Source organism: Carcharodon carcharias, chromosome 4 (assembly GCF_017639515.1).
Source record: "Carcharodon carcharias isolate sCarCar2 chromosome 4, sCarCar2.pri, whole genome shotgun sequence".
In the NCBI taxonomy this organism is placed as follows: Eukaryota; Metazoa; Chordata; class Chondrichthyes; order Lamniformes; family Lamnidae; genus Carcharodon; species Carcharodon carcharias.
The window spans coordinates 52,298,727-52,326,666 of NC_054470.1; the positions used below are offsets into that span (position 1 = coordinate 52,298,727).

Here is a 27,940-nt window from a genome sequence, read left to right on the forward strand (position 1 = left end):
GGCTGATAATAGGACAACCAATATAACCCAGTGAAAAGTAGGGAGAGCTGTTGTATTTCTTTTCTTCCCAAAGTTATCCTGCTTCTGTTTTCTCCTTATACAGTATTGTAATCAATGCAGTATTGCCAGTTTGGCAAAAAAAAGTCCACAGTTTGATCATTTTTTACACAAAAACATTTTTTCTAAGCCCTGCCTTTCTCTATCTTGTCCTTTTCTCAAGATCATGGCCTCTTGCCTTCGCTTAACGTACAAATGGAAATAATCCTTTCACATTTTATCTTAACTATTCCCTTTATCACTTCGAACACTTCTGAAAATTCCTCTACTCTCTTCACAGTTTGTTTGTTCTAACCTCATCATATAATTCAGTTGCTTCATTCTGGTAACTGAATTACACTTTCTCCAGGGCTAATATCACAGGATAATAATGGATGAAGAAAGTTATTTGGCCCATTTTAATTCATCCATGAGAAAATAATTAAAATCCCTCAATGTCACATCTGATTACATACGAACATATGAATTAGGAGCAGGAGTAGGCCACTCAGCCACTTGAGCCTACTCCACCATTCAATAAGATCATGGCTGATCTGATTATAACCTCAACTCCATAGTCCTGGATACCCCAAATAACCTTTCACCTACTTGCTAATCAAGAATCTATCTAACTCTGCCTTAAAAATATTCAAAGACACTGCTTCTACCACCTCTTGAGGAAGAGAATTCCAAAGACTCACGCCCCTCTGACAGAACAAATTTCTCCTCGTATCCGCCTTAAATGGCCGACCCCTTATTTTTAAATGGTGACCCCTAGTATTAGATTCTCCCACAAGAAACAACATCCTCTTCACTTCCACCCTGTCATAATCCCTCAGCATCTTATATGTTTCAATCAAGTCACCTATTTCTCTTCTAAACTCCAGTTTCTTAAACAACTACAGGGTTTTTGACTCCATGACAATGTAGTATTATTCCATATAATAATCACATTTTGTGTGAATAAGAATTTCATGATATCAGTCCTAAATTCCCCTTTTACTTCTTTAAATTCATGTACCCTGGTCTACTGTCACAATTCAAATTAAATTGAAATTCCAGGAGTCATTGTTCCATTCTCTTATATGTGCTATATATCTCTGTAAGATCACCTCTCAGGCACATCTTTACTGAGCTAAGAAGTGCAGATTCCTTTAGTCTTATCTCAGAATTCAAAATATTGACTCCAGGAGTCAGCCTTTTGGCACTTCTCTTCAGTGTCTCCATGCTTGAATACCTCCCCTGTGCCTTCACAATTAAACTGATTAAAGCATTCAAGGTGCAGACTGAGCAAAGCACTATAACATTTATTACAATTTCCTGTAAATTGTATTCAACTTCCTATTGGCTATTGGTCACTGTTCCTTATTGGTTGGACATTTATAGCATTGAGTCTAATAAGAATCTGATGTCCCCTTCAATTAGTTCAAACATATGTTTGTGCCCTATTTGCCTTCCTATTTGCATACTATACACTTGGTCTAATTAATCTCCACCTACTATTGTTTGATCCGTTTGTACGATTTACCCAACTCATGCTATTTTATTCCAATTCCAATACCCTTTCCATTATCTACAAATCTAACTACATTGTATTGAGTTCAGATTACAGTTCATTTATGTAAATTAGTGATTCCAACATTAAGTTCAGGGGCTGTCCATCTAATTCCTCTATTAATACTTGCTTTCTACTTTTTTTATTCATTCTTATCCACTTCTTATCCATTCTTGAGATATAGCCTAACTCACCATAAAATCCCTTTTGTGAGTCTAGGTGCAACACTTTGTCGGACTTTCCACTGGCTCAGGATATACAGCTTCGGTTACAGAGATTTATTGGTTTTGAGCCACGTGAGCCTCTTTATGATTTAATCTCTTTTATATTGCAGTCATCAGTTTTGCCTAAGTTACTTTTGTTCAGATATAGTACGTTGCTCATACCTTCTATTGTAAATACTTGGAGGAACTAATCATTCAAAATTATTACCACCTTGAGCACATTCTCTGTCTTGAGCCCTTTTCCTGGTATTCAGCTCTTCAATAATTGTAAAACTGAATTTTATTTTTACTATTATGTTCAGCTTCTGTTGCTTCCAGGCCTCTCTTTGCCCCTCCAATCACCTTTTTGCATTTTTGTGATGAATTCCTTCCCCTTTCTCTCTGAAGGATTTGTAAAAGTTATTCTTCCACTTTCTTTCTCTAGAATATGTTTGTTAATCTATGTAAGGTCAAATTTGTTTAGTCTTAGGTTGTTGATTTTAAACATGTGTTTATCCAGCATATCCAGTCAGTATGATAGCTTTAAAGGTTTTCAAGTAGACATCATCTAGTGTTCTAGAATGGCCTCATCAGTCTGTTTGCTTTATTTGATCTCTCACATCTTAGTGGTTAGACCTCAATCCTATGTTAGATATTTCTGGCCCAGATAGTATTAGACTTGAGTCATTCTGCGGTTGCCATCTGCCAAGGATACCACTCAGATCCTTGAGGCACAGCAGGACACCACCTAACTACTAATGAACCATGTGGCTCAGAGTCCTATAGAGATCACTGAATTGAAACAGCAACAGGGCCAAGAATGCCCCATCCAACCTCTCCAAGCAAATCTCATACTAAAGAAAATGACTGAAGTTGTGGAGGCATTTCTCTTAGCCTTCAAAAGATGTGCTGAGCAGTACAGATAGCGACAAGATGAATGGGTTGGCATTGTGACTTACTTCTTCATGGCTGATGCTCAGAAGGTCTACTTTAAGCTGAAGGCACAAAGGGTGGCTAATGATTCAGAGTTGAATGTGGAGATCCTCGCCAGGCTGGCCTCAACTTAAATGTGTGGACTCATGAGTCAACTGCCTGGCCCTACCAAGGGCGCAAAGCACCCTGCTTTCAAATGTTTGACTGCAAAGATATGACCAAGAGGTGGCTTCAGCCTGACTGCAACTCCTCTGCAAGGATCATGAAGTTGCTGGTGATAGACCACTTTCTATGAGTCTTTCCACCTGTTACAGCCATGTGAAGAGGGATAAAAAATGACTCCACTGTCCTACCACTCCAAATCTGACCATAAGAGGGTTTTTTTGTGAATTTGTATGGAGGAAGCTATTTACTTAGGACGGGATTTTCCACACCTGCCCGCCGCTGGTATCTTCTGGTCCTGTCGTAATTCAATGGACATCTGGCTGGGGAGCCGCCTCGCCCGCGGTGGGTCCCACCTGCAACAGGGCTGGAAAATCCCGGCCTCAGTGTCTGTGCTTTGTAATGTCATTACATGCTGATTGCAAAGAAACTAGCCTGGCAGGCTTTCTTGAGTTTAAAACAAAAAGAGTTCGTTTTCATTGAATTAAAAACCCATGTAAGTAGAGATATGAAAAATATTTAAAAGGGTAATCCCATATGTCTCAAGCTTCACAACACACCTGTGCACACACTCAAGCGTGCAGAATTACAAGCTATACAGTAGGTAGTTACTTTCTTATCCAAATTAAAGTTCAATGCCGTAAGGTAAAAAAAAAGAGAATTCACTGTTTATGAGCTGTGGAAGATTTTTCTCCATGGTGATCTAAAGATTTCAGCAGTTGAAGCCTGTGTAAAACTGCAATTGCTGGAGACAATTTTTAAAAAGAACATAACCTGTATTTTCCAGAAGTCAATGATTTTTGAACCTGAGGTTCCTTCTGATGAAAACTTCTCTATCTCTGTGCTGGTTTTTAAACTGGACTAGAGATAGGGTCTTGACTTTGGAGAGAAGAGATGGGCATTTGTTATTGCTTTAATGGCAGCTTTTCCAGACTCCAGTTTTAACATCTTTGCATGCTGTATTAAAAGAAATTTCATAAATGGCCACTCTAGTCACACGACCTCTCTCCCCATAATGATTTCACAAGGTATTGACTTAGCTGATACCGGGACAGAATGTGAATTTTGTTTCTTGACTGAGGTGATTAGATTCAGTAATGTCCCCGTTATTAACTCCTTAATACCTATTGTAGAACTTGATGAGATAGAAAGAACACATTTCCAAGCAGCTATTGTCCTAGTAGACTTTCTGTCTCTGATTGAGAGGTACCCTTATAGAAATGCAAATATGAGTTCCAATGCAGCTTCAGTAAATCCTTTGAAGTAGTTCTTGACCTCAGTGGGTGTGAAATTCCATGGGGATGTCACAGCATGTCTGAATTGTAATTCACATTGGAATTTTCCAGAAACTGGTCAACTTGCAATACCAGACATCAGGTGACTTGTGGCAGCCATCTTAAATCAATGTCTCTTCTTGCTTTTAAAAAGTCCTTTCTACAAGTTTAATTTGTGTTTGATCAGATGGTGAAATTAGAGATTAATATCATTCATGCAAAAGTCACATCCTCTTGACATCTCCACTCAAGAGGAATGAATTGTGAATTTCAATGTATGTTTCATTACAGCTTGCCAAATATTAGGAGAATTAAAAATAACACATGCACACCCATTCACACTTTTAATCTAATTGCATCCATTCTGCTCCATTGTGGTTTTGATACCCAGATGACCCTAAACTGAGTTAGAAGCTGGATAACAGGCTGTTACATTGCTTTGCCTTCCAGGGTGTTGGTTACAAACAGAACCTGGTTTTATTTGAAAAGATTAGGCTTGTATCAATGTTCTGAATTTGCTTTATTCTTTTGGTATGACAGATATTTTGTCAGAAACCATGTGCCTTTTCCTTGCCGTAACTCCAGATTAAGTATCATCTGAGGTGTTTGGTACTTTTACATGGTTGTTAGCTCCCAGCTTTCTGGTAGTAGTCAAGTTGCTCTTGGTTACCTGTAAGGGTAGGGGTATTCTGTACCTCCCATTGGCTTTGCCTTTAAGATGTTTAGCACAGAGGCTATTATGCAAATTTTCCTGATTTCTAGCCCAGCCTACTCTGATCAGCTTCAACCGCTTCCCGTCCACCTCTGTAACCTCTGAATTTATTAGCTCAAACTGAGGCACCTTTACAAAGCCGATTTCTAAGAGGTTGTAATTTATGGGCTGTAATTTAATTTTTGCCTCCTGCAGGAATTCTGGACTAGTGTTTGGCACTTCATTTTTAGTGAATTTTCCATCAACCCTACTGGCCTGGTTAAGGTTTAAAAATTGGTCTTGTTCATTTCGCTTACCAGTGGCTAACCCTACATGCACAACTATTTCACTTGTGGTGTCCACAAGTATGGTTTGGTTTGGAGCCTATTCCCTTCCTTTCCTCCTTTATCTTGGGAATGGGCCTCCCCCTAATCTGTCCCATGTCCCCTGGAGCACTACCGCCCTCAAGTGGATGTTCAGCTCCTGCTTTTGTCCCCTATGGCTATTCAACTGAATGGTGCATCACCCTCACTCTTTCTTGGTCTATTTGGGAACTTTCCTGGTCCCCATTTAAATCTGCCACGAAGATGTCAGCTAAACAGGTCACTGGCTCTCTTCCTTCATCCTTTTTAATCTTTGCAGGTCTTCAATGGACCTCTTTAACTTCTGTTTGCCTGGCTTCAGCCGTTTTAACTTCAAATGGTTGTTCCTTAGCTGCCATAACTCTCACAGATTCTATCCTGACCCGTTTTACTTCGACTGGTCTGGCTTCGGCCTTTTTGGCAAATCCTCATGGGTTCTATCACTACTTGTAGGGCTTCTGAAACTCTCCCAGTTCCCTGCACTTCGGCAGATTCCTGCTGGCTTTCTCCAGGCTTTTCAGCTTCTCTGAACTGTTCATGACTTTTTGGGAGTATTTTCCTCCAACCTTCCCTGGCTGCCTCTACCTCCCTACACTGTTCACAAAGTCTTATCTCCCTTTCTTGCTGTTTTCTTTTGAAAGATTCCTCTATCACCCTTTCTTCTCTCTCTTTTCTTTTCTCTTTCCTCTCTTTTCAATGCTTGGAGTTCTAGCTCCATTCATTTCTGTGCTAGCTGTACTTCCACTAAAGCTATTTTTTTCTTTTCACTTTTTTCAGGTTTACGATGTAACCCTCTGGTCATTCCAGTTACATGACCACTAGTGTTAACATTTTGTATTTTCTGGCTTTTGGGCATAACTCTAACTCCAACTCCTTCACTACACTTTTTAACTCCTCAACAAACAGAACCTTTAAATCCTCAAATGTAATTTCCAGCAGATCTATGAAGGAATTGACATCAAATGTAGACATTTCTGTTTGCACTATAGCACTGTACACAAGACTTTTAAAATTTATGCTTAGGGATTAATTTATTTCCTACTTCCAATTGACCTTAAATTCTAAATGTTAGCATCCAAATTTCTGTTATGGCCACATGAGGAGGGGTAAAAATGACTCCCATGTCCTACCACTCCAAATTGAACTATTACATGGTTTTTTATGAATTTGTAAGGATGAAGGTATTTACTCAGTGCCTGTGCTTAACCATTTACAGGCTGATTGCAGAGAAACTAGTCTGCAGGATTTCTTGAGTTTAAAACAAAAAGCGGTTAGTTTTTATTGAGTTAAAAACCCACCCAGGTAGAGATATAAAAGATATTTAAAAGGGTAATCCCACATGTCTCAGTCTTTGCAACACACATACAAGCATTCAGAATTACAAGCTGTACAGTAGGTATTTACTTTCTTAGCCAAATTAAAGTTCAATGATGAAAGGCAAAAGAAAATGAGAGTTCACTGTTTATAAGTCCTTGGGTGTGGCAGATTTTACTCCATGGTAACCTTGAGATTTCAGGAGTTGAAGCACATGTAAAACTACAATTGCTGGATACAATTTAAAAAAAAATGTAATCCAACTTTTCCAAAAGTCAATGATTTTTGAACCTAATGTTCTTTTTGATGAAAAGTTCTCTACCTCTAAGCTGGATTTTAAACTGGAATAGAGATAGGGTCTTGACTTGGGAGAGAAGAGAAGAGAGTTTTTTACGGCTTCATTGGCAGCTTTTTCAGGATCCTGTTTTAGCAGCTTGCATGCTGTATTAAAAGAGATTTCATAATTGGTTATTCCAGTCACATGACCTCTCTCCCTGTAATGATTTCACAAGGTATTTGCTTTGCTGGTATCTGGACAGACTGCGACTTTTGTTTCTTGGCCGAGATGGTTAGATTCTGTAATGTCCCAGCTATTAACTCCTGAATATTTATTGTCCAACTTGATAAGATAGGAAGAACACCTTTCCATGTAACTATTGTCCTATTAGACTTTCTGACTCTGCTTGAGAGGTAGCTTTATAGAAATGCAAATATCAAGTTCAGTGCAGTTTCAGTAAATCTTTTGAAGTTGTTCTTGACATCCGGACAATGTTAGGAAGCCTATTTGCATGCATTTGCATGTTATGAATGCTCATTAAAAGGCCAGTTTACCAGAAGCAAGTTCCCTCTCCAAATTAAGTTCCCCACCAGTGGGTAATTAGAACGTTCAGTTCCACGACTGTAAAAAAGTATTGTGCACTTGGTGAGCTTCACTTCTTCCATGACTTCGAGAACACTTTCATGGGGACTTCACTTAACTTCACTCATATCATGTGCTGGTAGCTAAAGCTGCACCAAGGCTGGACACGGGATGCAGACTAGGTGGGGAAAGGGGGATGAGGGACAATGTCCAGGGAAGAAAGGGAAAGGGCCCGGGAAGGTGGGAGAAGAGAGTGTCTTAGAGGATGGGGTCAGTGGTATTGACGGTGTGGTCCTGTGAGGTGAACTCAGGGTACTGTTGTTAGGAGGGAACATTCACAGTTAGAAGTGGGAATGGGATGCGGTAGGGTGGCAGGTCTAGGGTGAGAGTTTAGTAGGTGTAAGTGTCATTGGGATTGTCACTGAGAGGTAGGTGGCAGGTAGTCCGGATAACAGGAGGGGGCATGGTCAGGGTGGGAATGGGGGTGATAATGGGTGTTGACTCTGAGGGGAGGGAAGGCATCTGGACGTGAATCATAATAGGGTCCAGGGTAATGGGGGAGGGTTCAAGGGTAACAGAGGGGAGAGGAATTGTGATATTGGGTGGGTCAAGAGTGATGGGGAATTTGGTCAATGACAAGGGGAGGGTAGAAGGTTGTGGAACAATCCTGGAAGGTGACATGCACCATTTTTCAAATCTGACCTTGACTATGTTTTATTAAAGTGATACAATAACATCTTGACTGGGTATACTGCAGACCCACTGACTTTCCAAAAATAATTGCCGCATCATGTTCCATGTTAAGTTTAATTTGTGTCTTTACTAAGGGCCAGTTTCTGAATAAGGGGTCTCTCATTTAACCCAGAGATGAGCAGGAATTTCTCCTCACAGGGGGCCGTTAATCTTTGGAATTCTCTACCCCAGAGAGAAGTGGAGCTGGATCATTAATATATTCAAGGCTGAGTTACACAGATTTTGGATCTACAAGGAAAACAAAGGTTATGGGGGCAGCCAGGTAAGTGGAGGTGAGGCCATGATCAGATCAGCCATGATCTTATTAAATGGTGGATCAGGCTTAAAGGACCGAATGGCCTACTCATGCTCCTATTTCTTTTTTTTTTCATAGAGGTTTTCCTCAACAGCAGTGGTATCTCATTAGAGACTGCATTCGTTCTCATAAAGTGTATTACTCCAGCTATTTTATGTGAAATTACACTCTCCTTAGTGACCTCAATGTGTTGTCATCATCAATGCTAAAGCAAACGGTATTCCTTAATCTTGTGTTGATCCTCACTATGGACTGAATCAAGATAAAATTTCAGCCAATCTGTTTCACAATCTGTCAAAGTGCAAGAACTATCTAGCACAGCACAGTTAAACAACTAACAACTAAGCAACTAACATTCGCCAAAGACTAAAAGTTTGTGATCATTATAATTTGTTTGAATTCATCATTATTTTTTCCATTTCCTCAGAATTCTCTTTGTCATGTCATTTTGAGGACCCTGCCTCTCTGCAGGGCAGTTTGGACAGTTCATCGCACACTTAAACCACATATTAATTGTTCCTTAGGAATTCTTAGCATTCATTTGCCCATTGTTACTGTTCCAATTCTGTCTTTAGCTGTAACAGCCAAATCTGCTAAGGGTGCTTTCATCTGTATTCTGCCTATTTTTAATCCTTCCATTGTATTAGAGCCTGCATCCATATCTGGACCATTCCAAAATTTGGCAATCATTGAGCCCTCTATTCTTTGTGTCACCACCAAATGTCCCATTATTTTTACAAAGGTTGAAGGAAATGACTGTTTCCCAGGAATTTTTTCAAGGCAGCAGATCTCTGTCCAACAGGGTCTCCATCTATCAGAACCGAACATCAATTAGAGACAGGAGCCTACACATATGAGACAGCTAAGCACAATCCAGCAATTTAAATATGAATACTGATCCAGGTAACCCAAATTTAATGTTTTTAATCTTTTATACAATCTGTTAAAGTCCATGCTATATCCTTCTGTGAATTTACCATTGGAGCTTGGGTTATTAGACAAGGAAAGAGACAAGGAAAATCATAACACTGCAATGAGTTTGTATTATTGTACCTGATTAGTTGTTTAATGTGTTTGTATTTACATATCATGTGTGTCTCCTGTTTTTTCTTTTGTTTTTAGGTAAATGTGACACATCACCAACTCCCCTCCAGTGTGGGTGTAATAAAATGGTAGTGGTAGAGAGTGGTAGGTTCTTAGGTTCTAAGGTGATAAGGCTGTGGGTGAGTGGGGTCAGCGGCAGAGTACAAAGGGACCCCCTCAAATCAGACTGGACATTGGAAACCAGGGGATCAGACAACCCTCCATGCCATTGCCAATTCACTATTAGAGATCTACCAAAAGTCATTACTCTAAAGTCATGAGGATCCAAAGGAATTGCTTTGAGTATGTCAGCACCTTGAGTTCCCCGATGAGGAAAATGCTTAGGGACAGGTGTTGGTAAGAAGGATCATACAGCATCTTAATGGAGAAGAGATGGAGAAAAGGGAAGATCAGGGGCTTCTGGTTTTCAAGAAACTGATGGATTTGTTGGGTGAACTTGAAATTGAGAAGCAACCACCTGGAAAAGTGGAAGGGAATCCTTCACTTATTCCTCCCCAACCAGCTCTAGCCCAAGCAAACTTATTCCAAATCTCTTGATGGGACCCCAAGATCTTAGGACTGATGGGGAACCTGGACAGAGAAACAGGCTGACATTCACCAGCCTTGTCCACCACTGGCTGGCAGAAAGCAGAGAGTATGCATAAACAGGTCTTTTTTCTGATTAGCAGGATGTGATGAGTGGAGTCCCACAGTGGTCTGTACTGGGGCCTCAACTTTTTACAGTTTACATCAATGACTTAGATGAGGGGAATAAAGACATTCTAGCTAAATTTGCAGATGACACAAAGATAAGTAGGAAAGTATGTTGTGAAGAGGACATGAGGTTGCAGATGGATATAGATAAATTGAGTGAGTGGGCAAAGATCTGGCAAATGGAGTTTAATATGGGAAAATGTGAAGTTGTTCACTTTGGCAGGAAGAGCAAAAAAGCAGAGTACTACTTAAATGGAGAACTGCTGCATAATTCTGAGGTGCAGAGGGATCTAGGTGTTCTAGTACATGAGTCACAAAACGTTAGCATGCAGGTACAGCAAGTAATTAAGAAGGCTAATGGAATGCTAATTTTTATTACAAGAGGGATTGAACATAAAAGTAAGGATGTTATGCTTCACTTATACGGGTCATTGGTGAGATTGCACCCTGAATACTGCGTGCAGTTTTGGTCTCCTTATTTAAGGAAGGATGTAAATGCATTGGAGGCAGTTCAAAGGAGGTTTACCAGATTGATAGCTGAAATGAGAGGGCTGCCTTATGAGGAAAGGTTAGACCAGGCTGGGCTTGTTTCCACTGGAGTTTAGAAGAGTGAGGGGTGATTTGATTGAAGTATGCAAGATCCTGAACGGCCTTGACAATCGAAAAGATGTTTTCTCTTGTGGGTGAGTCCAGAACTAAGGGTTACTGTTTTAAAATTAGAGGTCGTCTTTTTAGGACAGAGATGAGGAGAATTTTTTTCCTCTCAGAGGATTGTGCAACTTTGTAATTCTTTGAGTTAGAAGAAGATGGAGTGGGGGTCATTGAAAATTTAAAGAGAGATTCTTGTTTGGCAAGGGAATCAAAGGTTATAGGGGTTAGATGGGAATGTGGAAATCAAAACACCAGAAGATCAGCCATGATCTTATTGAATGGCAGAGTAGGCTCGAGGGGCTGAAGGATCTACTCCTGTTCCTATTTCTTATGTTCTTATGAAAGCGGCATCAATGAGGTTCACTTTGACCAAGAAATCCTAGAGGCATTGCTATGTGCCATAGTCCCCAGTTCTTCTCTCAGAAGCTACATTGAAGGTCGAGTTGGACTGACTCTACTTTGCATGTTGAGGTCCCACTTCAAGGGGAAAAGTGCAACAGTAGGTCACTTTTACCAGTCATGAGACTGGGCTTAAATACGACCCTACTCTCATACAAAGCATGTTTCTGCCTGCTCTCTTGACACAACTAAAGAATGAACTAGTTAAAAATGACCTTAGCCCCTATTTAGGATATCCCAGAACAATCAATGAAGTACTGGTTGAGAAACTGAATGCTGCAGCTAGTCACAAGGCAGAGCGACATGAGAAGCTGGAAAGAGCAAACAGTGCTATGATCCATGAGATCCAAGAAATGAATCATAGCCAGGAGAAACAAAAATATCAAGAATAAAGGAAACCTTGTGAGGACACACTGATGTCTTAGATTATGGAGTTGAAAGCAGGTATGACATGCCTGCCATTATGAAAAGGCACAGACTTACTGGAGGTGCTTATCCCAGGAAAGGATAACCACAATCATCAATCTCAGAGACCAGCAACTACTATATGGTGAAGACGATGTCCTGGCTGCCAGCATTGAAATAATGGTAATAGCAACCACTGCTTTGTGTGCATCTCAGTTGAGCATTATGCTAGGGGGTGCTGACCAAAAAAGTTTAAGTCATCCTACAGGAAATGGGGTGGGTTTGTTGCAACAGGACAGGCAGTATCTATGACTGCTTTGCTAACAAATCTCTAATTTGTAGCATCTCTCCAACAAAGCAGGCAAGCATCTCCAGATAGCTGGGCAGAGATCTCTGACAAGCTGTACCATTGGGGAAATGAAGGCAAGAGCACTATGGGATACAGGAGCCCAAGTCTCCATTAAACTGAGAGCATGGAAAGAAATGCACTTAGTGAATGTCCCTGGAGACCATTGAAGGAACTCATGGGACCAAGCAATCTCAACCTTTCTGCAGCAAATGGGTTAAATATCCTTTTTGACAGATGGATTGAAGTTGTCTTCCAGCTGCCATTGAACCCAAATATCAAGATCACTGTCCCATTTGGGGAGTATAGAATTAGGTGACTTAGTTTAAAAAAAAGTGGTCTCCCAACTAAAACTGAGATGAAAAGAAATATTTTCCCTGAGGGTTGTTAGTCTGTGGAATTCTCTTCCCCAGAGGTTGGTGAATATATTCAAGGCTGAGGTAGGTAGATTTTTGATTGATATTAGAGTCAAGGGTTATCAGGGCAGACAGGAAAGTGGAGTTAGATCACAATCAGGTCAGCCATGACTTTTTTGAATGGCGGATCAAGCTCGAGGGGCTGAATGGCCTACTCCTGTTCCTAATTGTATTGTTCTTCTGTCCCAATTCTTGTGATCCAAATCCTCAAAGCCAACCCCATTATCTGCTACATGTAATAGAAAAGGTGGTAAGGAGAGATTCCAGTGAGTTACGACCAGTTCAAGTAGTCCAAGCAGCATTTTTTGAGATGAGAAACAAAGTAGCGAATGCCTTCATCCAACAAGAGCTTTCTATGGATCTTAGATACGCATCAGTTGGGAGGAAAGATATCACCATTCCAAAATGCAGTGCTGTTGCTGCGTCCTGTAGAGTTCGCTCATCCCTCTCAAATCAAGACCTCAAAACCATGTTCGAGCCAACTGTGCCTATGCAGTTAGCTGAAGATCTTAAAGCTGACCCTTAAATTGTGCGATTTCAGCAAAGGGAAGGTCCCTCTGCATACCTCCCTGTCCTTGAGTCCAACACAGCTAATTGTGTTCTGGTTCTTAAGATACAAACCTCAATAGGCTCCCTACAAATGCTTGGTGCAGTTAAAGCTTTTCAGCGCCCAACAGCGCTAGATAAGATGATTTATAACACTGCCTCTCTAAAACCAGTACAGGAGGACAGGGCAGCAAGTTGGGTTAGTTCTTAAACAGAAGACCAACATCAGGCTGCCACCTGTTTACTGAGAGAAGAGACAGTAGCATTTGCAAGAGATGAGAATGATCTAGGATGCATCAATGATTTTCAGATGCATATTCGCCTCAAAGATGATCAGCCTGTGCAGAAGACGTACATGAATATCTCGCCGCCACTGTACAGAGGGGGGTCAGAGCTTACCTTCAAGACTTGATAAATTGAGCTAGATTACTAAGCCTGAACCATTCTATTCATCCCCATTCACATGTGTCTGGAAGAAAGATGGGATCCTTCGCCTCTATACCAGAGCCTAAAGAAATGTCGTCTCTGACATTTATCCATTTAAGCCTTTCTCAAGGAGGTCTAGCAATGATTATCACAGGAGGTATTATATCAGGATACAATTAATGTAACTTATTGCAAAGTACCCAGTAACAACTGGTTAGGCGTTACAAATATTAATGCATTTGACATTAACCTTCAGCATTATCTGTACTTCTTTCATTGCATACATGTACATGATACAATCAAGAACAGCTTCAGTTTTGAGAAGCAACTATAAATGGTACCCCTACAACCTCTTTCAATTTCCACAACCTCTTCAAAATTGATCAAATGTCCTTTTTCCCACAAGGGAACTATAATCCCTGTTCGACAATAAGTCTACCTATAGAGAAATCATACTAAGAGAATATCAATAATACCAATTGATAGGCAGTAGCCTACATTTATAATGAAGCAAACTTTCTCCATATGCTTCTGAGCATGGTGAATATACTTTCTAGGGCTACGTGCATTTTACAAAAAAATTGGTATCCTGTGTCTCCAGATCATCTTACGAACTTGAGCTGCGTGGGTGATGATAACATGATTCTCCACAACAATTTTCTTCACTATGTATGCATTTTGTTTTTTTTTTAAAAGAGCAACGTTCAAGCAATATATGGGGTTCCTGCTAGATCAGCAGTCAGCCATAAGGATTCTTCGGGTACATATTTTGAGTTCCTGTTGACAAGCTCCCATATGAAACAAAACTGCTTGTACATGTAGATGATTTTCCTTGAACGTTGCCCTCTTTGCTGTTGTTCACAACTGGACTAGCTGATGGAGTAGTTGTGACTCTACAAAATGTTGACTGCTGGATGTTACATCTGTTGGGTTGCAGGCAGGTAATGAGTTTCCAGCTGGATAGGTGGTGTGGGCACTGGTGGCTTGATAGGTGGCTTGAACGGAGACTGGGGTGTAGGCAGAAAGGGATGAAGATGCGGTGGACTGTGTGTAGACAGATTCATACCAACATACAGATAGGAAGGAGTAAGAACGGAGTTTATGTCTGTCTTCCCAAACTCCCAAGTTGGCTGACCTAAATCATGGCATGTGAATGTCTGAGGATGTCTCTTTAACATTGATGAGTTCCTCCAGCCTTCTGTGAAATGGTTGCCCCTTCCATTGGGAAAGTGGTCTTGATTCCTATTTGGGTTTGCCTGCATTGTTGATCATTGCCACCTCCAATGAGGTCAGACATGTCACTATTGTTTTGCACCAGTGTTGCTTTGTCAGGTATCCCCTGCATACCAGCTTCAATTTGACCCACTTCACCTGCGGACAAGGCTTGGTGATGTCGTCTGGGCTTGAGTGTTCAATTTCCTCTGTCATTTGCTGTCCCAGATATTACTCTCTTTCCAACTGCTCATCAACGGAGTCATAATTGATCATAAGGGTAGATTTTCTGTCTAGTTCTTTGCATTTGGTTAATCATTGAGCTGGTGTCTTTCTTGCAGGTGGTATGTAGCTGTCATCAATAAAAATCACATAGAAGTAGTGTATGTCTGTGTCAAACTTTAAACCAGTCCCTTGCCTATGTTTACGTCATGTGCCAGCCTTTTATGAGATTACCTGATGAATTGCATGCTGTGAGTATGACTGCAAATTGCCGGGTACCCCAGGAGGAATGATGTTTTGACTAGCACTCAATCTCCTGTACTAAGTGGAGCACATGGAGCCTTCTTATCATGCTGCTTTTTGCCTCTTGCAGATGATTTAGCTACATTGTCAGACGCTATCTCATATGTCTGATGCATCTGCTCCCTCCATTTGTGAGTGTTCCAAACAGAGGAAAGAGGCAAACCTGAACTCCTTTATTTTCTCACCATCTGTCTGTAAGCAGAGGTATTTTAATTTTTGACTTAAGCTGTGGTGTGTTTCCCAAAACTCCTGGTTTATGAGGTGAATTTTTAAAGTGGTTTGCAGCAAACACTCTTGAGTTAAATTGGAAGGATCGATTATTCATAAATTCAAACCTGGCAGATGGTTGTAACTACATACAAATGCACATAAGCACACGATAAGAAAGAAGAGTTTTTACAACTATGAAAAGCTTAAAAGAGCGAGAACCACAGATATAGATATCAATTCATATGATTGCCAGAGTCCAGAAAGTCAGAGCCCAGTGAGGGTTCCTTCACTGAGGGGTTACAGTTCAGGTGTGTTCAGCTAACTGAAGCAGGAGTTACAGAACTCCTTTAAAGTTGATGGTGACGCAGTGAGATGAGGTTTGGATACAGAGACTTTGTCTGTTTAGCAGGTGATTGCAGGAATCTTCCAGAGAAACATGCTTTGAGGAGGTTTAGACTTGATGCTGGCTGTTGGTCAGCCTGGAGTCCTACAGTAGTGTTTTCAGGCTGGAGGTTAAACAGCAGATTGAGTTGTGAGTCTAGAAATGTAGTATTAAAACTTTACAAAGGCCAGAAGCTTATGTCATGTGATGTGGCCCATTAATGAGTCAGCTGCAGGCTAACAAGCTCTTTCTATGCCTCTGGTTAAAATCCATTATTTACCTTAGGAGATAGATGGTGATGTTCAGTGCCTCTGCAGGTATAACATGTTTTGACAACTCTTCCTTTGTTATAGGACCAGGCTGGGTAGACAGATCATCTGCTGGTGCCTAGTTTCGTTGATTAAAATGTGTCCTCACAATGAGAAGTGTGAAATTCCACAAGGATGAGAGTTGAGCTTTTGTCCTGTAACTGCTGTTGGAAATTTCCAGAAACTGTAGCCAACTTGTGAATCATTGTGAACCTGTGACCTGTAGCAGCAATCTTTTTGTTCAGCAAAGTCCACTTTTTAATTAAGCAAAAAGGTAAGGTTTGATTTAAACAGTTTATGATCTCTTTCATGTCTTAGGGACATGACGTGCATATTCATTGTGGCTGACCCATCCTTGGCGTTGCGAAGACCAAAAGCCACGTCCACTGGTAGCCATGGTTATCTACCACAAAGAAGATAAAATGGAGAGTAACTGGTTAACAGCCTGCTGCGTGCAGTTGTATGCATGCACAACTTTGTTGACACGACCTTTCCATCTGGACTTTTTGTGAGGAGAAGAATATGATGCATCGCCAACAGTGTGCTGTTAAAACCCTCTATTTTGCCATTACCCGCTGTGTGGTACGGCATGTGTGGGATTTTTGGATTTTGCTGTACAGTTAGAGCAGGTGGAACAACTGATTCTCAAATTCTCGTCCATAGTCGTGGTTTATTTTCTTGGGAAATCCAAACCTTAGTATAGAGTCGATGAACAAGTTGTCAGCTGCTGCCTTGGCTGATTTATTGGTAGTCAGGCAACCTTGTACAAGTATCATGTAATGATCCATGATCACCAATATGTACTCTCATCCCCCTGTATTCTTCTCAAGATGGAGAAAGTCTAAAGAGACTATGTCTGATGGGCTCAGTGGTGATGATTGGGTTGAAGGGTGCTTTGGGAGAGTTATTTGGTTTCTGTTGTACAAGATCGAGTGGCAAAATGTTCAATATGTTGTTAAATGTGTGGCCAGTAACAATGGTCTCTAACCAAACTAGTCACATGGTTGGCTCCAAGGTGTCCCATTTTATCATGCAGTTGTTGAAGGATCAAGTTATGGCACTCAGCTGGAAGTACTAGCTGTAGATGATTTGCAGATTTCCTGTGCAAGATGCCATTATCATCAACTTGTAAGCACTTCAATTCATGAAGGAGATTGATAGTCTTTCCATGTAACCCACATCTCACATTTCTACTGATGGATGAACTCTGCTGTTTTGCCTTGAGTATAAAGGCGATAGTTGGGTCTTGCTCATGGGCATCTCTTATCTCCATCTTGGTCTGTGGCTATGAGGGAGTGAAGGGAGCTGCCCTTTCATCTGGTAGATCTGATGATTGGGAAGTCAGGGCACTCAACCAGCCTACAGTACTATTGGATTGCACTTGTATTGCCCTTTCCATTGTTCGGATCATAGGTGGCGACATTTCCATAGTGTAATCTTCCTGGTATTTGCCAAAGTCTACAGGATTTCTAGGAAGAGCATCTGCCACACTGTTCTTCTTACCAGAGAGGTACCGGTTGGTAACATTGTAATCTGCCAGCTGAGCTACCCTTTGTTGACCCATTGCATTAAGCTTTGCTGTGGAGAGGTTATAAGTAAGCGGATTATTGTCAGTGTATACAGTGAAGATGAGTGCATGATAGAGGTAGTCTTTAGATTTTTCAGTCACTGCCCACTTCAAAGCTAAAAATTCTTAGCTTTCCTGAGTGTAGGTTGTAGTTCTTCTCTGATAGGCTGAGTGTTTAGCATCTGTAGACAATGACTTGCCTCTTTCCCTTCTGCTCTTGGTATAGAACAGCACCAAAGCCCTTGTTTGAAGCATTTGTGTACAGGTTGAAAGACGCATTATAGTTTGGAAAACCCATAACCGAAGAGTTATAAAATAGTTCATCAACATCCATAGGACTTTCTGAGGGTCCTCCATTCGACTGATGCACTGACGTGTTGGGACTTGACCATTGTTTTTTCTTACTGCCTTTCCCCAAGATTTCTTTGTTGACATTGATGGGAGTTCTTCTTCAGTGTTCTCTTTTGTAGTGGGCTTTTGTAGTAGTTGAGACAGGGGCTTAGCAATGCTTGTGAAGTAAGGGATATATTGATGGTGGTATCCTAATATGCAAGAAGCTTCATTATATCTCCCACAGTTGTTTATGATGGAGGCCTCCAACTGCAGCTACCTCTGCAGGATCCATCTTATAGCCCTTGCTTGAGATGATCCCACCCAAGTACTTTTGAACAAAGACCATTTGCTGGGCTTTAGCTTAATTCCACATTCCTGAAAGCATCTCAGTACTTGCTTGAGATCCATGATATGTGCCTCAAAGGAGTTATTGTACACTAGAATGTCATCCAGATAAACAATGACAATTTTCCCTATCAAGTCACCAAGGTATGACCCCATGTCTCTTTGAAAAACTATGGTTGCATTTGCTAATCCAAGGGGATTGCAGTGCCATTCACATAAGCCCCATGAGGTGATGGTGGCAGTTGTTGCTTGACTTTCTTCTGCAGCAAATCCTCAGTGATAGGTTTTCCCAGGTCCACAGTGGCAAACCATGAACTTCTCCCAAAGTTGTCAAGGACATCCTGAATCTGACGAATTGGTTTGGGATTGCTCAGTTATTGAGTTTCTGATACAGAGGTGAAGGGTCCCATCTGGGGAGCCAGAATTTTTTTCAGCCAGAGGGAGGTGTGTAGGGAAGGGGTAATGTGCCAAATTAGCCTAAAACAAAAGAAGTAACAGGAGACATATGTGTATAGGTGAAGGAGAATAAGGGAGTGGCCTTTGATTTAATACACAATAGTACAATCCCTCAGTTAAGTACAAGCACATGAAACAACAAATCAGATGCAATAATACGAATTTATTGCAGTGTAATGATTTTACACATTTCTCTAATAAGTCTAATAATCCAGGATCCAATAATAAGCTTAGCTTCACATAATCTAATCACAATAAACTTCTGTTGATACTGAAATAATCATAGTCATGGCTTATTGAACTTTAAGACTATGGATGGAATTTTCCATCCCCGTTGGTGTCAGGTATCATGGTGGGCATGAGCAGACAATATGGTGGAAAGGCCAAAAATCGGTTTCACGACATCATCTGCCCCACTCATCAATGGTGGGCCATGTTTCTTGCTGCCGGACATTGGGAACGTCATTTTGATACATCTGCATATCATGATAAACCCTGCTTGCCAGCATCATCACCCCACGCTGAATCATCTGGGCACATCAGCATGATGGTACACCAATGTGTTTCACAACAGCATTTAAAAGGCGTGCACCAGGCGAGCTGAACTTCGAGGAGAACTCAGAGATGACTGCATACTAACATTGCGCAGCGCTCACGAGGGTCACCTGTTGGACTTAAACGTTGAGGCGCTGCACATTCAGGCGCTTTTACCTGGCTGGCTGACAGCATGGTGCCAGGTCAAGGTCTGCACTGCGGATGGGGCAAGTTGGGGGGTGCAAGGGCTGCACTGTGTCTGCAAGGCAGCCCAGTCTGATGGTAGTGCAAATCACATGTGGGGGGTGGGGACGTGGGAAGCGACCATGCATTAGGGAAACCTTGTATAAAGCGACCATTCCTCCACAGCTGAGACAGCTCAGACGCAGCCACATTGACATTCTTGGAGTTGGGTCTCTAGCTTATCTGCCCACTCAAGCAATGCAGAGGTGTGAAAGTGCCACCAAATGCTCCAGAGCTTTTCACCCCTCCTGCACAGACTGCAAACTAATGAGTATTTTAGAGGACCACAGAACAGTTGGATGACTGGGCAAGTTGTATAATTTCCTTGCAAAAGCTGGCTGTGGAACAGTCATTGGTGGAGGCACTCACAGCCCCTTGCAATGTCATCATCCTAGTTTGGACAGTCTCCGCCATGGTTGAAGCTAACAATGCAGCCTTGCATTGCGGGTTAGGAGAATGCCTGCGCCTGAGCTGAGAGCACAGCATGCTGTCCAGTGGGCAAAGCTGGCGCCAATTGGTCAGGTGGAGTGGGGTGGATGTAGGTGTGGTTTCAGGCAGCCATGCAGCGCACTAAACTCTGGCCATCCAAGTGGTGGCCAGCACTCTCTGGGATGTGTTACGGGGCCTTCAGACTTAACCAAGACAGATTCTTAGTACACCCATGCTAACCCACGTATCTCTCTCTTGCATCCTGCGGGAGGGGTACATCAGGAACATGGAGCCTGCTGACCCAATTGTATGCCTCATGGCTTACAGGGAGCAGAGACAAAGGAGAAGAGTGACAGAGGTGCCTGGCTGGACAACAGGAGGTGTAGAATCCTCAAGAAGAAAGGGCGTTTGGGGCTCCTGCGCAAACCACTGTAGAGCCACAGCGAGCCATTGTTGGTTGGCGCTAGCTAGAGTCAGGGTCTATAGATGGCGCTTGTCATTCCTGCAGTTGATCAAGAACCAGTGTCGTCAAAGACTGCACTTGTTCAGGAAACTGGTCAGTCACATCTGCCAGCTACTGCAGGATTTTATGCCATGGGGACATGGAGGGCATCCACTGCTAGTGGCTGTGAAAGTGAATATGGTGCTCAATTTCTACACCAGTGGCTCCTTTCAGGGCTCCACAGGTGATCTCAGTGGGATATCGCAAGCCTCTACCCACAAATGCAACCAGGAGGTCACGGACACCATCTTTGTGAAGCATACAGCTTTGTGAATTTTTCCAGGATCAGGAAAGCCAGTGAGAGCACTGGGATTTGCCCAGATCTCAGGTTTCCCACAGATGCAGGGTGCCATTGACTGCACTTATGTGGCGTTCAGTTCTCCATGGCAACAAGCGGTCAACTATGTCAACCACAAGGTCTCCCACTTGCTGAATGTGCAGCTGGTGTATGACCACCATAAATGCATCCTACAGGTCTGCGCACAGTTCCCAGGGAGTGTCCACGACTCCTACATTCTCATTAGGTCTCAGATCCCTGATGTCTTCTAGGGTACACAGAGGACAAGGGCTACCTGCAAGGATGTGGCTGATGACCCGTGCAGTGGCCTCAGAATGCAGCAAAGAGAAGGTAAAATGAGGCTCATGCTGCAACTTGCACTTTGTTGGAGGAAACCATCGGAATGTTGAAAATGAGGTTACGATGCCTGACTGGTCTGGTGGAGCCCGGCAATACAGTCCACAAATGGTATCATGCATCATCGTTGCCTGCTGTGCCCTTTATAACCTGGCGCTGCAATGGTGAGAGGAGCTGGCTGTCTCCTCCAAAGAAGAGGACATCGATGAGGATGAGAGTGACGAAGACCTTGAAGGTGAGAATGGCAGCGATGAGGCCATTGCACTGGCCAGACGTGACAGGCGCGTTCGGGAGGCTCTCATAGATGCTAGATTCATGGAGGAAGATGATGACATGCAGTGTGGAGATACCATGGATCCTCACATTCTACCTGTGAGCATTTGACTCCTGCCCGGATGTTGGCAGTGCACATACCCTCTGTGATAAGGCTTCTGTCACGGAGATTCCGCAGATGCTCCTAGTCCCTACATTCCAGGCAGATGATGATGACATGGACTAGGAACACGCCATAGATCATCAAATAGCTTATGTGAATCAAAAACAGAAAATGCTAGAAAAACCCAGCATGTCTGGCGGCATCTGTGGAGAGAGAAACAGAGTTAATGTTTCAAGTCTGTAAGACCCTTCTACAGAGCTGAAGAGAAATGGAAATGTGATGAAATTTATACGTTTAAGGGGGGTGGAGCAGGTGGAGCTGGATAGAAGGCTACCAATAGGTGGGGACAAAGGAGGGATTGACAGAGATGTCATGAACTAAAGGGCAAAGGGAGGGGGATGGGGTGGGGGGAGGGGGCAGTGGTGGAGACAAAAAGGGATAGAAAATGGGATAGAAGGGTGATAAATAGATGGATAAAACCATAGACAAATGAATTTAAAAAATAAAAATAAGTGGATAAAAAATAAAAATGAATGTAGAAACAAAGGGGATTAGAAAAAAGGGGTGAGGATGGAGGAGAGAGTTCATATCTGAAGTTGTTGAACTCAATGTTAAGTTCAGAAGTCTGTGAAGTGCCTAATTGGAAAATGAGGTGCTAATCCTCCAGTTTGCATTGGGCTTCACTGGAACATTGCAGCAGGCCAAGGACGGAAATATGGGTACGAGAGCAGGATGGTGTGTTGAAATGGCAAGTGATCGGAAGGTCTGGGTCATGCTTGCGGACAGACTGGAGATGTCACACAAAACGGTCACCCAGTCTGCGTTTGGACTCCCCAATGTAGAGGAGACCGCATTGGGAGCAGTGGATGCAGTAGACCAAATTAGACCAAATTTTCTAATCTTTTTTTTCCCACCACTGCCCCCTCCCCCCCATCCCATCCTCTACAAGGCCATCTGTTACTTGTTCCATGTTGTTCTTTCACACAATGCTACTGCTGTTCTGCTATTTTCACATTCTGCTTTCTTACCTTTATGCCACTATCAGTACCTTTTTTTAGCACTAACCACTACCATTAACACTCCCTTTGTCCTTTAATTCCTGACATCTTTTTCAATCCCTCCTTTGCCCACACCTATCGCTGGCCTTCTTTCCAGCTCCACCTGCCCCACCTCCCTTAGACAGTATAAATTTCATCACATTTCCACTTCTCTTCAGCTCTGAAGAAGGGTCATATGGACTCAAAACATTAACTCTGCTTCAATCTCCACAGATGCTTCCAGACCTGCTGAGTTTTTCCAGCATTTTCTGTTTTTGTTTCAGATTTCCAGCATCTGCAGTATTTTGATTTTAGCTTATGTGAATGTCTGACTCCTACCTGGCTGATGGCAGCTCGCTTGCACTCTGTGAACAGGGTCATATCATAGAGATGTAACGTGGAAACTTTAATGTCTCCTAGTCCTATGGCATCCTTCATGAGCTGAACCCTTCAGGACCACACTGTCACTGGACACAGATGTTGATGAGATGGGAGCCAGCCACACCTCAAAGGTGCTGAGAGCACACAGAGAGAATGATGGAACTTTGTGCTGCCAGCCCAGGACATTGTGGCAGCAATGGTAAGCCCCATCGAGGGGCAGGCATGACTGATCTGTCCAGTGACTGTGAAGGCTCATCAGTGTGTTGAGAAGGAAGAGGCCCTGGATGAAGACCTGCCTTTATCTTGTGCAGGGACCAAGGTTTCACATCTGAGTGACAAGAACACTGCTGATCGGCACAAGGAGCTATTGGCAAGAAGACATTTTGGGAGTTTATTTACAATAGTGAATTATGTACAAGTGGCTAACACCCATGCCCAGGCTGTGCAACTACATCTTCCTAAATACTTTATCCCTTATTTTGTTAATTTGTTTAATTGTTTGGCTCTGAAAGAGTTACATCTTCCTAAACCTTCCTAACCCTGCCGCTATGTCTTGGTGCTCCCCGGACATCCACAGCACAGGTGGAGGCAGCCTGCTGACTGTGATGACCTTGACGGGCATCCTTGGGAGGGCCGAGACCTGGAGGGCCCTGGCCTGCTTTTGGGGTCCTGTTGTGTGGCAGTGGTACCCTCCTCGGTCTGTGGGGTTGGAGCTGATGGGTTCACAGGAAGAGGGGATTTGGATGGGCCGGACACTCCTGGAGTCACCTGGGTGAATGACCTGGAGTGTGCACCTGCTGATCCTCCTCCCTATGGGTGCCCAAGGGCCTCTGGCTGACTCTTTGAGGAGAAGGGGAAGCTGGAGCGAGATCAAGCTACCCCGCACCCCTCTTGTGTTGACACTATTGGACGCCAACTAAGAGAGAGAGAGCGAGAGAGACAGATAGAGAGAGATAGAGACAGAGAAAGAGAGACAATAGAGTTCAGCCTATGCATGAGTGCAGGAGAGACGTCCTGGACCAAGGTCTCCACAGCGGCCGACATCCTACCAATGTTGACCTCGATGCGTTGGCATGCCGGCGTGATCACGTTAGCCTGAAGGCAGACGGACTTCTATCATGCCTTGCAATCTGAGGTATGCAGTGGAATCCCTTTCCTGATGTTCTCGCGTTTGCCTTTGCAGCTCCAGCAACTGTGACATGACCGAATCCAGAGGCTCCTCATCTGACACAGACACAGCAGATTTCTGGTCTCCAGCCGTCCTCCGGCTGCCGGACACCTGGGAAATCCCTGCTGCCAACTGCTGTGAATTGGACAGTGCGATGTGCTCACCAGATTGTGATCATGAGGCTACACTAAAGCCAGGTCCCACCAAGGTGTGAGTCTTTGTGCTGGTGGAGGGTGTGGGTGAGTGCTGTGACGGGTCTTCAATGAGACTGTCATCAGGTTCTTCTTCTGTGGTTTCTTTGGGGCTTGAGTCAAGGACCTGGGTTGTGGACCCCCTTGGTAGTTTACCAGATGTGCCTGTGTGAAAGCAAGGAGAAATAATTAGTGCATAGCAGGAGACTGCGGAACAGTGGAAGTTACTCACAGCATGGTTGTCTGATGGATGTTCCACTGCTGGATCCTCAATTGGTTGAACACCGCTGGCCTCACCGTCAGCACAGGAATGACCCAGATTGTCACTGGCCAGCTGGAGGACTCTATTTTCAAAGTCTGTGAAGACGTTGATTTCAGGCATTCCTCCACCAGTCTGCAACCTCTCCCTTTTGTTGTGTGCCAGCTTGTCCTGCATGAAAACAGATGGAGAGAATATAAGCAGGATGTCTGCCAGGCCAGATGATAAGGATGCCTAGCGCGTGTGGTTGGTGAGTATTGCCATGGACGGGATGAGGACACCATCCACAGGGCAGATGAAGGTGTGTGTTGTCCCTTGAACTGGTAGTGAATGAGATCCCTGTGGATGTGTGATGGGTTTGTGAGTGCGTGAGTTGAGAGTGATGAGAATAGTGACTTATCCTTGTGGAATGGAGGAGATCATTCATCCTCATTCAGCACTGGGTAGCTGTCCTCTTTTGCAGAACATTGGCACTGACTACCGTTGCCGCTGTCACAGCCTCTGCCTCCCATGCAGGATTGGTGACCTTGCTTGCTGGCCTTCGCCCAGAGTGGGGATAGAGGACATCACGTTGGGTATCCACTGCATCCAGTAGGTGCTCCAGGGAGGCTTTGCTAAATCAGGTGCCAACATGTTTCCTCCTTTCAGCAGCCATCAGTTCCCAGCAGCTTCCTATCCCTTGAAGAGTGCTAGCTCTGTGCAGGGGCAGCCTTTAAATATGACGCCCAGTTTTCTGAAGGCCTGAGGTAACAGCGAGTTGGGCGAATCAGAAGCCCTGGCGCATTTCCCGCAAATGCATAATTAATGAGGTGGTTATGGGACAATATGGCGTGAAAACCCGCCATTGTGGCCAGTGTGCAAAACGTCCTTTTTCACGCCCACTGCCACGCTAAGCACAAATCTGGGACAATTCTGCCTTATGTCCCATGGATCATAAAGATTTAACTATAATAAACAAAGTGCTAAACATGTATTCTAGTATTGAACTCTACCTTCACTATATCTGTTTTGGCTATCTAGCCATTGAAATAATGAAATTGTAACTCGGTTCAATGCATGGTTTAATGCCAGCTTGTCTAAGTCAAATCAATGTGAATCCTAGTTAACAACTCTCTAGAATATCCAAAACTAAGCTGGAATTGTCTATTTGTGTCATGGTGTGCGGGGATGGGGAACAATATGTTGAGAAGGCCATAAATTGGTTTCACGCCATCGTGAAACTAGTTTGTGACCGTCCACTCCACCGGTCAATGGCGGGCCACGTTTCCCGCCACCGCACATCGGGAACCTAATTCCAATACTTTAGCATCTCATTATAAGGCCTGGTCTCCAGAATCATCTGCCCCATGGTGGATCATCCGGGCATGTTGACGTTATTGCATGCCGACGTGTTTCACATGTGCACCTGGCGAGCTGCACTTCACTCGGGACTTGAGGTTTGTTTGCCTACCTTGCTTTGGGCAGCACTCATGATCATTAGCACCAGGCTTCACAGACAGCACTGCATCACTTTTAGGGGGGCTCACGGGCAGGTGTCTACCTACTGGACCAGTAGTAAGGGGGCTGGCTTTTCAACATCTGTTTGGCTCTGGCTTGCTAGGGTAAGAGGGAGAAGTGGCCTCAGGCAAGGGAAGAGGCTGCATGGTGAGGTCTGTACTGGGAAAGGGTTGTATCCTAGGGTGTGTGCGGGGCCACATATTGATCTATGCACATGGCCTCAAGATGGTGAGGGCTGAGGAGGCAGTCTCCAGAGGAGATGAAGCCAGATGGAGATGCGAGGGTGAACGTGAGAGAGTAAATGGTGATGTCCCTTGAGCTGGCCGTGAGTGTGTGATGGCCTTGTGAATGTGTGAGTTTAGAGTGATAAGATGGTTGCCTTACCCTGGCGGCACAGATGAGATCATTCATCCATTTTCTGCACTGGATGGCTGACCTCTTGTATGCAGCATTGGCACTCACCACCTTAACTGGAGTGGTGAGACTGATGGGGCTCTTGTGGCCAGAGTTGGGGTAGACGACATTGCGGCAGGCCTCCACAGCATCCAGAATGCATCCCAGGGATGTGTTACTGAGTCGGGGCATGCACCCTTCTTGGCTTTTGGGACTATGTTTTCACCGGAGCAGTCCTGGGCTGCAAGCATTGAGAAGTATGCGCATGGCTGCACTGTAAATATGGCACCCTGCGTGAGGAAGTAGCGAGGTAATGGCATGGCGGGGAAATTGGAGGCCGCCCACCAGCAGGACGGTGTGTTTCCTGTGGCTGCATAATTAATGAGGTGGGAATGGGACGATATGGCAGGTAAAATGATTACGCAAATCTGGACGATTCCACCCATAGTCAAACTTATACCTCTTGTAAGCATCTTTCATTATTTGGTTATCATATACAACAATTTATAAATAGAAATATATCACCTTATCTAAAACAAAAGAAAGAACAGGACACACGTGTATAGTTTGAAGTAGCATAAGAGAGTGGCAGGATGACTACTTCAGAGCGTAGTATCTCTGACTCCTGGGCAGACTGGTCCATTGCCTTTATGAGGGTATTTGGTTGTGGACCAGTCCATTGTCTGTTTGGGGGTGTTTAGTTGGGAATTAACTCTTAAGGTAAAAAGCTAACAGAAGGTAGATTTGCAGCCAGTTATGTATTAAGCACAGAATGTTGAATAAACAGTGATATACAAAAGAAAGGCAGGTGATTTCTTGAGGGTCCCACATGGAATGACCATCAGTTTTCTATTTATCCAAGTCTGATTATGCCTTGTTGGTACTTAATAGCTTGTAAATTTCATCCAAGAAACTCTTAACAGTCGGCCCAAACTTTCACCACTATCCAACTGATGAGAGGCTTGGCCTAAATAGCCAAGTGGTTATGGTACTGGGTTTATAACCCCAAGATCAAGAGTTCAAATCTCACATATGGCAGAACTATGAAATAATGTAACTTCATCTGAAACAGATGGAAACATGTTTGTACTCAAAAGAGTTACACAAGCACCCATTGATAATCATGTAGAATTATGTGAGGAATGTACCATTAAGAAATCCAACTGATGAGCATTCAGCTCAAAAAATACCTTACTTCTGATTTTACTTCTTGTAGGAAGCAGCAAAGCTTGTCCACATATTCACTTCATTATTTCACTTGCATTACAATTCATACTCTTTGACCCTCTTCACTCACTTTTCCAGAACCACTTTATCCAATTCAGGGTAACAAGGAGTCAGAGCCTATCCTGATAGGCAATGGCTGCTAGGCAGGCGCATCCAGGGCAGGAAATGAGTCATTCACAGGGCTCAACGCTCACATGCACAAAGGGCCAATTTAACCATAGCCAATCCACCTAACCACATCTTTGGAAGGTAGGAGGAAACCAGAGCACCTGGCAGAAACCCACGCAGACACGGGGAGGATGTGCAAA

The 27,940-nt window shown here is 43.3% G+C and overlaps 1 protein-coding gene across 1 annotated transcript in view; it reads right to left on the reverse strand.

Moving 5' to 3' along the window:
• Positions 1-27,713, reverse strand: part of rfx3 (regulatory factor X, 3 (influences HLA class II expression)) — a 466,745-nt gene extending 439,032 nt beyond the window's left edge. The window contains exon 1 of the mRNA XM_041185706.1: positions 27,601-27,713. The gene's annotated coding sequence lies outside the window, so the exon portion shown is untranslated. The remainder of the gene's footprint in view (positions 1-27,600) is intronic.
• Between the last annotated feature and the right edge of the window lie 227 nt (positions 27,714-27,940).